Source organism: Muntiacus reevesi, chromosome X, assembly GCF_963930625.1.
Source record: "Muntiacus reevesi chromosome X, mMunRee1.1, whole genome shotgun sequence".
NCBI lineage: Eukaryota > Metazoa > Chordata > Mammalia > Artiodactyla > Cervidae > Muntiacus > Muntiacus reevesi.
Window position 1 is genome coordinate 102,016,131 of NC_089271.1, and position 11,774 is coordinate 102,027,904.

Below are 11,774 nucleotides of genomic sequence, written 5' to 3' on the forward strand. Positions count from 1 at the left end.
CCAGGTCCTTCCCACTCCCATCTGCTCAAAAGCAATCAAGGGCTTCCAGGTCCTTCCCACTCCCATCTGCAGAGGCTGAGAGGAAGGAGGAAGAGGGGCCCTGAGCCAGAGCAGCAGCCAGGCTCCTTCCAGTCCCACATTCAACAGCCTGTCCTGGGGGCAGGAAGAATGGCTGATCCTTCCCTCTGTGATTGAAGAGGTAGCAGTCAGCCTTCTCAGTAGTGAGGGCCTGGGCCAGTTAGGGGGACACGATGCGTAGCATCTTTGGGTTGCTTCTTTCCACAGTGACATGGAGATTCATCTCTGTTTTCTTTAGGAATTTTTCATATGTTGCTTTTTTTTAGCTGAAGACTTAATAAACTTCAATATCTAACTTTGTGAATGACAATGATCACAGATGTATTGATACTTATGATACTTACCCAGTTGAAGGATAGGAGTTTTGCTCTTTCGTAAAACAGCCTGGGAACTCTCTTAATTTATTTTGTGACCCTGAAGAATTTAACATTTCTTTGGAATAGGAATTTTCCTGGAAATGGGCAAGAAAAATAAAATTGATGGAGTCAAGAAATAGAGAAATTGGGAATTCTCTGACAGTGCAGTGGTTAGGACTCTGCACTTTCACTGCTGGGTCCCAGGTTCAATCCATGGTTGGGGAACTGAGCTCCCCAAAACCACTGGGCATGGGGAATAAATAAAAGGAAATAGAGAATAAAAAATAAAAGTTAATTCTTAAACTTTTTGTCATCTGTTAATCTATAAAACTAAAATAACTATGTTTAGTTGTATTTGCATTAGTTATTAAAGAAATTAGGGTAAAATCATTCTGAACCATTAAGTACCTTGCTCACTGGCTTATTCTCACCCAGAGTCTCATGGAGCCTCTGCTCTGTGGAAGGCCGTGTTAGCAGTGGGGACAGTAGGAGAAGCAGAACACCCCCACACCTAGAGCGATGGTCTAGGAGCTGCAGTCACATGAGGAAGGTGGAGAGATGTCCTCTAGTCCCACACAACAAGGCAACACAATGTGAGGTGGTGGGGCTTCAGAAGGAGCACTCAGTGCCTGAGGTAGGTTGGTCTGGGGCTTTGGGAAGCTGGGTTCCTTCTGTGGAAGGTGATTTTGATGAGGCTGGGTGGTAGTGTTGCAGTGAAAATGAAAGCAAGAAAAAATGAGTTGTTGTTGTTGTTGTTGTTGCTGTTGTTTTTCCCCCTTTCCTGAGAAGAAAGAAAGTAAAGAGAACAGTGAGAAGGCCTGAACATTCCTAGTTTTTTTGTTTTGTTTTGTTTTAATTTAACTGCTCCTTTCCCAGCCCACTCCCATGCAGTCATTGCTCTTCTTTCCCATCTTTACTGATTTGCCTTTCCTGGAAATTGCATAGAAAAGGAGTCACATGACTTATTTCCTTGATCCATGCTATACCAAAAAATTGTCATTCTTTTATTTTTATTCCTAACCAGAATTCCATTGCAAGGATATGTAAAAACAGTTTTAATTTTCAGTTAATTGCACTGTATTGATTTTTTTTTTTCCTTTCACGGATTGGGCTTTAGTGTTCTATTTGGGAAAATATCATCTAAAGGTAAAGTCATGAACATTTTCTCAGATGAATTAGTTTTTGTGTATGTTCTGAGGAAGTGGTGTAAACTCACATTTTTTGCAGGTGGATTCCCCATTTGTTGAAAAGTGGATTTATCCTTTCCATGTGGATTTAGCACCTTGAAAAATAATCCATGAACCATAAATATATGAGCTTATTTATGAACTCTCAATTCTGTCCCATTGAGCTCTACATCTACAATTACAACACAACTGTATTGTCATGATGCCTCTATCATAACGCTGGGTTTTGAAATCACGAAGGGCAAGTAAGTCTTCCATCGTCCCCCCACTTCCCACCACATTTTGCATCTATTCTGGGTCTTTTGCATCATCATTTTTGAATCAACTTCTCCATTTTTACAGAAAAGTCTCTGGGCATTTGGGGAGGGACTGAAGAGAATCCACACATCACACTGGCAGGAACCACCGTCTGACAGCATCACACATCCTGACTCATGAACAGAGAGACCCTCTCTCTTATAGATGTTTGTAAACTCCACTCAGCAAAGTTTTGTACTTTTCATTGTGGAAGTCACACACATCTTTTGTTTGTGTATTAGTCTTCTTCTGAAGTATTTCCTTCCTTTGGATGCTATGGTGAATGGAAGTGTTCTCTTAATTTCACTTTGGGACGATTCGTTTCTCCTATACAGAAATGTAATTTTTTTTTAAACATTGATCTCATATCCTGCGTACTGGCTGAACTCATTAACTGGTTCTTATATGTTTTGTTTATTTATTTATTTTTGGTGGGTTCGCTAGAATTTTTGCTATGCAAGTTCATATTGTCTCTCAGTAATACCAGTTTTCCTGTTTCCTTTGGAATAGTGTAAAGAGTAAAAGTTAAATTTCACCAGTTGCTCTCACCCTTCCCTGATAAGCAATCGCCATCCTCTTAATGTCATGACAGGGTTCATTGGTTGAAATTCCCAAGCTGCCTCATGTGTGTTCACAACTAGTGCCCGAGTGACATTTGGTTTGTCAGACCCTGGAAAGCCATAGGAGGATGGTGCCCACAGCAGCCCCTGTGAGCAGAAAATTCTGGCATTATTCATGTTCAGGTGTCGACTCCAGAGACACTGTTTCTTGTAATTAAAAAAAAAAAAAAACCTGGAAGCTTTTTATCACATCCCCTTCAATTCAGCAGGCGGCATTTAAATTTCAAAAGGAATGTGATCTCTATTATTGTAAAAGCAGCAAAACTGATGTGGCAGCCAGAGGTTCTGATCTGCAGAGAGGTGTAGAACTTGCTAACAGGACACAGTGTTCTTAGGATCAAGAGAATGGGTCATCCACAAATCTGTGGCTTAATTAGTATAAGTGAAAATGTTCATCGCTCAGTCGTGTCTGACTCTTTGTGACCCCATGAACTGAAGCCCGCCATGCTCCTCTGTCCATGGAATTCTCCAGGCAAGAATACTGGAGTGGGTTGCCATTCCCTTCTCCAGAGGATCTTCCCCACCCAGGGATCAAACCCAGGTCTCCTGCATTGCAGGCAGATTCCTTACTGTCTGATAGACAACAAAGATGAGTGAGCAGGAGGATGCATGAGAGTGCTCCAAAAGTCATGACATCTTCCCCAGTTCCCAGACATGAGTCAATTGTCAGACACAGAATCCATTGACCAAAGGGCAGGAGGGATCCTTATGAGTAAAGACTCTGCAACATCCTGACAGATGTATGCAGCCATCATTCCCCAAGTCTGTCCCACAAAGAGACCCACATCGTTTACCTTGGTGACTGATCGCGGGCGAGAGAGGAAAGACGCAAACATTGTAAGGACATTTAGAAATGGGATGCTGTGGACAGTGATACTCAGGCCTTCACTCCGTCAATGTCTCCAAGGAGTGGGAGCATGTGTACACCAGGAAAATATGGAGTTTTGGCCTAGATCTGACTCGTAGCGAGCAGGGTCACTGTGGGGCACCTACTGATATTCCAGGTACCCCTCCTGAACCCACTTGGGTCAGCACTCCCTGGGCTCCCCATAGATGTAGTGCTCCCTCCCAGCGTATACATCCATGTTTTTCAGGGTTTCCCAGATCTCCTCCTCATGGGCACAGTGGCCCTCCAGGAGGATCATGCCTAGAACCACCACCAGGAGGCCGGCCTTGGGCACACTGTGTCCATCGCTCACTAGCATGTAGGTGTGCTTCGTGTGGTCCACCTCCCTCACATCCACGCCGAAAACCATCTACAGGCACTCCGGGGCTTGGCAGAAGGCCTCAGGAAAGTGGTGCCCGTCCTCTCTGAGGACCATGTTCAGGATTTCATCCTTCATGGTTGGCTCCTTGGTGTGATACTTGAGGACCAGGAAGTGCACCAGCTCCACCACCAGCAGATGCAGTGGGTCTAGGTGCGTGGACTTGGCACCTTCCTGGTCCCACTGGGTGCTCTCGGCCCCTCCTAGTCTTGGCTGCTGGAGGCCTCATCTTTGGATTGGCTCCGTGGAGTGGCAACCATGGCAGGGGGGAGAGAAAGGCGCCTTGAGGGCTCAAGGTGGTGGGGGGATGGGTGCTTCAGCATCAGCCAACTCCAGCTCCTCCAGGGTGCCCAGGAACAGGACAGAGGAGGAGGGGGAAACGTATGCAACCTCCTCCTCCTCCTCCTTCTCCACTTCCTCCTCCTCCTCCCCCTGAATGAACTGTGCCTCCACTGGGTTGTCAGCCTCCCTTGGGTCCTGAAGGTTGGCCTCACTCTCTTCATGGAGCTCGCTCATCCCAGGCATGATGACTGGGATCAAACCACAGACAGAAGTGAGGCAAGGGGACAGATGGGGACCACAGGCCTGCGGGAGAGAAGGGGTTTGAGCCGCTTTGGCTGAGAAACCCACCCTGGTTGGTCTGACACAGGCCATTGACAGGTCTCCTCTTGAGGGTGCTCTTGAACCTCACAGGGATGCTCCTCCTGGGCAGGCTGTCTTCTGCTAACCCGAAGGAGGGTGTGAGGTGTCTCCCGAGGGTGCAATCAGCACAGCCTGAGATTCCGGGGCTGATGCGGTAGGGGGAATTGGGCCTTGTGGGGTCCAGTCTGTTCTGGGATGGAGAGCCCCTGATGCACACTCAGGGAACCCACCTCACCTAGACTCCTGGCACTGCCTGGACCTCCTCTGCTCTGCAACCTGCGGACACGAGCTTCAGACCTGTGCTTTCATCTCTGGGTTCCTGGAGCCCCTGTGAGAGGAAACAAGGGGGCACCTTGGCTTGTAGATTGTGGCATGGCGCTGGGCCCCTCAGTGCTGACAGGAGGACTGGGCTGTACTCGGTGAGGTTCCCCCTGTCCTGAGGTGAGTGGTCCCCCCTGTGCTCACAAAGGGCCCTCCACTTCCTCCTGGCAGGGTCTGGGTCCTCCTGTCTGTTGTGCAGAGGCAAAATTCTCAAGACACATTCCCTGTACTGAAAGGAAGAAAGAGAGGGGCCTTGAATACTGGTCATGCCTGCCCAGGGGCTAACAGGGCTCACAAGGGACAACAAGGGGTGGCCTAACTCTGTTGAGTCCCTCTGTGCTGGGACGATGGGCAGTCGGCTCACTCTCCACCTTGACACCCTGGAAGGCCTAGGGCAGTGCCCTCTGTTGACTGTGACCCATCTCCTTAAGCAACGGCCTTAACATTCATGACAACGAAAGTGAGAGCACTAATGCACCCACCTCTTCTGGGCCACCCCAGGGTGACCAAAGGGGCAAGGCAGGCTGGGCTCCAAGTACTGTGTGTGAGGAGGGGTCTCCCCAGTGGTCCCCCTGACCTTTGTGAGGGCCTGAGGCCAGACCCTCAGAGGAAGGGCCCCTGACCTTGACCAACCATCTGGCTGAGGAGGTGGACCTCAGGGCTCTGATGGTTTCTAGGTCTGGCAGGAGGGATTTCTGTGGCCCCTTCTTTGTGGTGGGAGTTGGGATTCCTCACTCCTCCACAGGGTCCTCACCTTGACTCCTGGTGACTCTGGGACTCCACCTGCTGCTGAGCAGACATGCTCCCCAGATGGCTGCCCCGGCGCAGTCCTCCCACTCTGGGTCCGCCTCCACAGCAGGCACTCCTCTACCCCCACCACGCAGAGTCCCTGCTGTTGTGGGGGAGGCTGCCTCCTCAGTCTGTCCTCAGCACCTTTGCTCTGACTGCCCTGCAGCTTGGCCTGACCCATGCTGACCGATTCCCCCCGAAGCCTTAGCCCGCCAGAGCCCTCCTTCCCCCCCTCCCCCGACCCCGCCGAGCTCCCCCCCAAGCACCTTGACAAGAAGACTGCATCACCCTGGTCTCCATGCTGGGCTCCCGTGGCGGTACAGTGGACCATCCTGCAGGTGGGTTCCCTTCTTTCTGAGCAGGGGACCCAGCAATCCACCCAAATAAGAGCCTCAGGCCTTTCCTGCCCAGGGTCACCCTGGGGCCCCTCGAACTCAGCCCTATCCCCGCGAACCCTGAGGTGCTGCAGTTGGGAGGGGGATGTTTCCTAGGGACCTTCCTAGGTGACCTCCTCCGGGTCCTCCTTCACTGTCTGATGGAGCCCGGGCCCCTCCCTCTGCCCACCTGCAGCCTCCTGACCCCCTGACCCAGACCGTCAGCTGGTCCAAATGGAGAGGCTGCCCTCAGGGGGCAGCACCTGGAGCCACACGCCCAGGTTCCAGGGTGACAGCAGAGATGGAGAGGGGGACGCTGGGTTCTGAGGTCCAGGGCCCGACTCACCCTCAGGGTCTCCACCTAACGTCCCTGCAGGTCCTGGGTGGCCTGTCTTCATGCAGATAGCCCAGTCCTCACACCAGGACCCCAGCCTCTCTAAGACCCAGATGCAGAAGTTGGGACATACAACATTTGCTCCTCTCACCTGTGGGTCTCCCAGGCCTGGGGGCAGGGGCGGGCTTGTTGGGGTCGCCTCTGTTCTGGGACCCGGGGCCCCCTAAATCCTCCCTCAGCATCTTCACTTTCACTTTGGTCCCATGTAATCCTCCCCTCTGCCCACCTGAGTGGCCACCCCTATCCCAGGCTCCCAGTCTCTCTGGGACCCAGATGAGGAAGTCAGCACAGGCTGCTTATCTCACCCTGAGGCCTCCCACAGCTGAGGGCAGGGCCAGTTTCTCTGGGACACTCCACCCTCACCCACATTCTGGAGTCCAGGGTCCCCTCAGTGCACCCTCAGGGTCCTCACTTTCAGTCCCAGTAGTCCCTAGGCTTCTCATCTGCCCAACTGAGCCCCCACTCCCACCCCCATTGCACCAAGTCCCAGTCTGGCTGAGACCTAATGGGAAAGTCAGGACACCCTGCCACGTGCTCATCCGCCTGGGGCCTCCCAGGCCTGACAGCAAGAGTGGACTTCTCTGGACACCCAACTTTCCTACTGCCCCACTTTTCAGGGCTCCGAGAGCCCTACACTCCTCCCTCTGCTCCTCATGTTGGCTCCCTTCAGGACCTGGGCTCCTCCCTCTGCCCACTTGAATTTTCTGCCCTGAGACCCAGGCCCTCCCCCTCCGGTCCCCATTCCAACAAGCCCACTCGGGGTCTCCCAGGGAGGACGCAGATCCTGTGGGAGTCTTAGTCCTTTCTCAGGCTCCTCCCCTGACCCCCCATAGGGCCAGCTTCCTCTCTGTCAGACTGGACCCTCCTCCCAGACCCAGGCCCGCACTTTCTCAGACCTCTGAGGCAGACAGAAGTCGGGTGACATCACATTGGGATCCATGGCTTAGGGACTCCCAGGGCTGAGCTGGGAGTGGAGCTGGATTCTCTGGACCCCCTGGGAAGATGTCCCCTCCCCAGAACCCACTCCTGAGGGTCCTCACTTGGGAGTCCTTGAGGAAATGCTGCTGCAATGGACTCCCTCCGGGTCAGGTCTGCGCCTCTGTCCAGCTGCACCCTGAGCACAGAGTGACTCTGCATCCCAGACTGGAAGCTGGGTGGGGGCACAGCACCCCTGACTGCAGAGGAGGGTCCCAGAGGAAGCACACCTTCCAGTGTTGCCTCTCTGCCTGCAGCCAGACTTAGTTTGTTCTAAGATTCCTTCTCTGCACGGAAGAGGTTGAGCAGCGGGGTCTGGGGAGGTCTTTCGAATCAAGTTTTCTAACTTTTCATAGTTCAGAGCACTGATTTTCACTCTCTTGAGCCACATTCAGAGTCAGAAATGTATTTCACAACTTGCCAAATTTCAAGAAAGAACATCTACTCTTACGCTTCCTGATTCACTCTGATGCTCAATGCTATTCTCTTATTTCTAGTCCAATCTTCATCTGCTATTTAAAGCGTACATTTTGGAAAGGCCAGTCCTCACCCTAAGGTGAGGTGATTGCAAGTGATCATTAGCACAGACACTGCAGCCCTACTGGCTCAATCATCCCATTCTTTGTACTGTCCTGATCTTACCCTGTGGCTTCTGGCATCTGTGGCCTGAGACACTGTCTTTCAATTTACACAATGAAATATGGGCAGAAGCTTAAACTTTCCTGTTACCCATCCTGTCACCTGCTTTTATGCAGGCTACAGCTGTTGAGATATAAATACACTTAATTTCATTCACTCTCCCTTCTTAGTTTCTCAGGATTTCCTTTGGGAACAGAAGACAGAAGCTCAAGATTGACTGTCCTTTTGGTAGATAAATTTATAGCACTAATCCTGTAAATCTATTTTTAAAAAAGGAGATTTGATATTGTCACTGAAATCTGTTTCCCATCATTGGATCTGCTTTACTGCTCTATTTATGTGGGAACTCTTGAATTTGAGTCTACCAGTAAGCTTGTGTAATGCCTCCATAAAGATCTTGTCTACATATTTGTTACGATTTTTTTTTCTTAATGCTTATGTTTTCTTAGAGAAGTTTAATGATTTCGGGTCTTTGATTTAAGTCTTTAATCCATTTCAAATTTACTTTTGTGCATGGTGTGAACAATAGTCCAGTTTTGTGTGTGGATATTTAGCTTTTGCAATACCATTCATTGAAGTGGCTGTCTTTTTCACATTGCATATTCTTGCCTCCTTTGTCATATACTAATTGCCCATGTAAATGTGGCTTCCTTTCTGGGTTCTCTATTATGCTCCATTGATCCATGTGTCCGTTTTGTGCCCATACCATACTGTTTTGATGACTATAGCTTTTTCAGTAGTACAGTTTGAAACCAGGGAGTATGATACCTCCAGCTTTGTTCTTTTTTCTCAAGATAGTTTTGGCTATTCAGAACCTTTAGTGTTTTCTTACAAATTTAGAATTATTATAGTTCTGTGAAAAACTCCACTGATGTTTTGATAAGGATTGTACAGAATCTGGAGATTAACTTGGGTAGCATGTTCATTTTTTAAAATTATTTTTATTTTTTTATTTTTATTTTATTTTTTCATTTATTTTTATTAGTTGGAGGCTAATTACTTTACAGTATTGTAGTGGTTTTTGCCATACATTGACATGAATCAGCCATGGATTTACAAGTGTTCCCCATCCCAATCCCCTCTCCCGCCTCCCTCCCCATCCCATCCCTCTGGGTCTTCCCAGTGCACCAGCCCTGAGCACTTGCCTCATGCATCCAACCTGGGCTGGTGGTCTGTTTCACCCTTGATAGTATACTTGTTTCAATGCTATTCTTTTTAGATAAATTTTGCAATTTTTTGCAGTTTTAAAATGAGGCATTTTCTATTACATCTTCTACATAGCTCTTGCTCTTGCAGGCCAAAGCACTTTATTTGGCTATGGTAATATTCCATCCCCTATTTTTCTGAAGTCTCTTATTCATTTGACTATTCCAAGGGCTCATTCCTTTGAATTTGCTAGATAGATGATCACACTGTAATATGAAATATTAATTTTTCAGTATGCATTTATATTGCAAAATATAAAGATATTATATTTATATAGCTCTGGTTTTCTGTTTCAGGGCAGCTTTGAAAATTAAATGGGATAGATAACATACTTCTAGGACTTGTCCCTAGTAAGAATGCTTCTAACATTCACTTTGCTGTATGTTTATATATGTGTATACATGTATACATATACATGATTTATGCATGCTGCATGTTTATATGTGTGTGCACACACATATATGTGTATTTACGGTTATGTTTTTATAGTTATTTTAAGTTGCTGATGTATTAAATTCAAATGCATTTTAACAACACTGCATTGTACTCTCTGCCCCATGTTTATCGGGTTGGACATCATATGTCCTTTTGCTTTTTCTATCCCTCATCTACTTTTTGTAGATATAGATGATTTTCCTTTTATCACTTGTCCTTCCTCCATGCTTATATGTGGTTGATTCTTTTTTTTTGAATAGCAATAGAAGTTATCTTGATTTATGCAATATTGCATCTGAAAATTTTAAACACATTCTGTTAAAGTGGATGTGGATAGTACACCAAAAAAGGATTGTGTGCCAGACTAGAAAACAAGTCTCATTACTTTTATTTTTTTATTCAATTTATTATTTTATTTTTTTTCCATTAAAAATATGGAACGCTTCACGAATTTATGTGTCATCCTTGTGCAGGGGCCATGCTAATCTTCTCTGTATCGTTCCAATTTTAGTATATGTGCTGCCGAAGCGAGCACGTGGTTGATTCTTTTGAACTCTCCTTCAAATCTGAACAATAGACTTTCTGGGTAGAACACTTTTGATTGTCGTTTTTTGTCCTTTCAGCATTTTAAAAGCAAGGTGCTCCTCCCTGTGGCCTGTAGCCTGTCTGCTGAGAAGTCAGCTGATAGCCTAATTGAATGTCTCGTGTAGGAAACTTACTACATTTCTCTTGCTGCTGTAGTATTCCCTTCTTATCTTTTATTTTGGACATTTTAATTACAATGTGTGTTGAGGTGATCCTCTGGGAGTTGATCCTGCTTGGGACTCTAGGTGTTTCCTGAAACTGGAGGTCTGTTTCCTTTCCCAGGATAGGTAACTTTTCATGTATTGCATGTCCCGTTATATTATCTAACCATCCTCTCTCTCTCTTCTCTTTCTGGGACCCGCATAATGCAAAGGTGAGAGTGTGTGATGTTGTCTCAGAGGTCTCTTAAACTGTCCTCATTTTTAAAGTTTGTTTTTATCTGTTCAGCTTGAGTGATTTCCACTACTCACTCTTCAAGTTTTCTGACCTGTTCCTCAGTATCATCTAATATACTCTTGATACTTATTAGTGTACCTTTAATTTCAGCTGTGGCATTCTTCAGCTCTGTTTGGTTCTTTGTTTTGTTTTCTGTTTCGTTAAACTTCTCACTTCAGTTCAGTTCAGTCGCTCAGTCATGTCCAACTATTTGGACCCCATGGACTGCAGCACGCCAGGCCTCCCAGTCCCTCACCAACTTCCAGGGCATACTAAAACTCATGTCCGTCGAGTCACTGATGCCATCCAACCATCTCATCCTCTGAAGTCCCGTTCTTCTCCCACCTTCAATATTTCCCAGCATCAGGGTCTTTTCCAGTGAGTCAGTTCTTTGCATCAGGTGGCCAAAGTTTTGGAATTTGAGCTTCAGCATCAGTCCTTCCTTATAATCCAGCTCTCACATCCATACGTACTACTGAAAGAACCTTAGCTTTGACTAGATTTTTGTTGGCAAAGTAATGTCTCTGCTTTGTAATATCTTGTCTAGGTTGATCATAGCTTTCCTTCCAAGGAGTAAGTGTCTTTTAATTTCATGGCTGCAGTCACCATCTGCAGTGATTTTAGAGCCCAGAAAAATACATCTGTCACTGTTTCCATCGTTTCCCCATGCATTTTTCATGAAGTGATGGGACTGGATGCCATGATCTTAATTTCTTGAATGTTGAGCTTTAAGCCAACATTTTCACTCTCCTCTTTCACCCATATCAAGAGGCTCTTTAGTTCTTCTTCACTTTCTGCCATAAGGGTGGTGGCATCTGCAAATCTGAGGTTATTGATATTTCTCCTGGCAATTTTGATTCAGGCTTGTGCTTCATCCAGTCCAGCATTTCTCATGATGTTCTCTGCGTATAAATTAAATAAGCAGGGTGACAATATATAGCCTTAATGTACTCCTTTTCTGATTTGGAACCAGTCTGTGGTTCCATGTCCAGTTCTAACTGTTGCTTCTTGGCCTGTATACAGATTTCTCAAGAGGCAGGTCAGGTGGTCTGGCATTCCCATCTCTTGAAGAATTTTCCACAGTTTGTTGTGATCCACACAATCAAAGGCTTTAGTGTCATCAACAAAGCAGAAGTAGATGTTTTTCTGGATTTCTCCTGCTTTGTCAATGATCCT

At 47.0% G+C, this 11,774-nt stretch overlaps 1 non-coding gene across 1 annotated transcript; it reads right to left on the reverse strand.

The window, feature by feature from the left end:
* Nucleotides 1-10,006: 10,006 nt before the first annotated feature.
* On the reverse strand, nt 10,007-10,113 carry LOC136154816 (U6 spliceosomal RNA). The gene has a single exon (XR_010660525.1). It is a non-coding gene; the product is annotated as a U6 spliceosomal RNA (small nuclear RNA).
* Between the last annotated feature and the right edge of the window lie 1,661 nt (nt 10,114-11,774).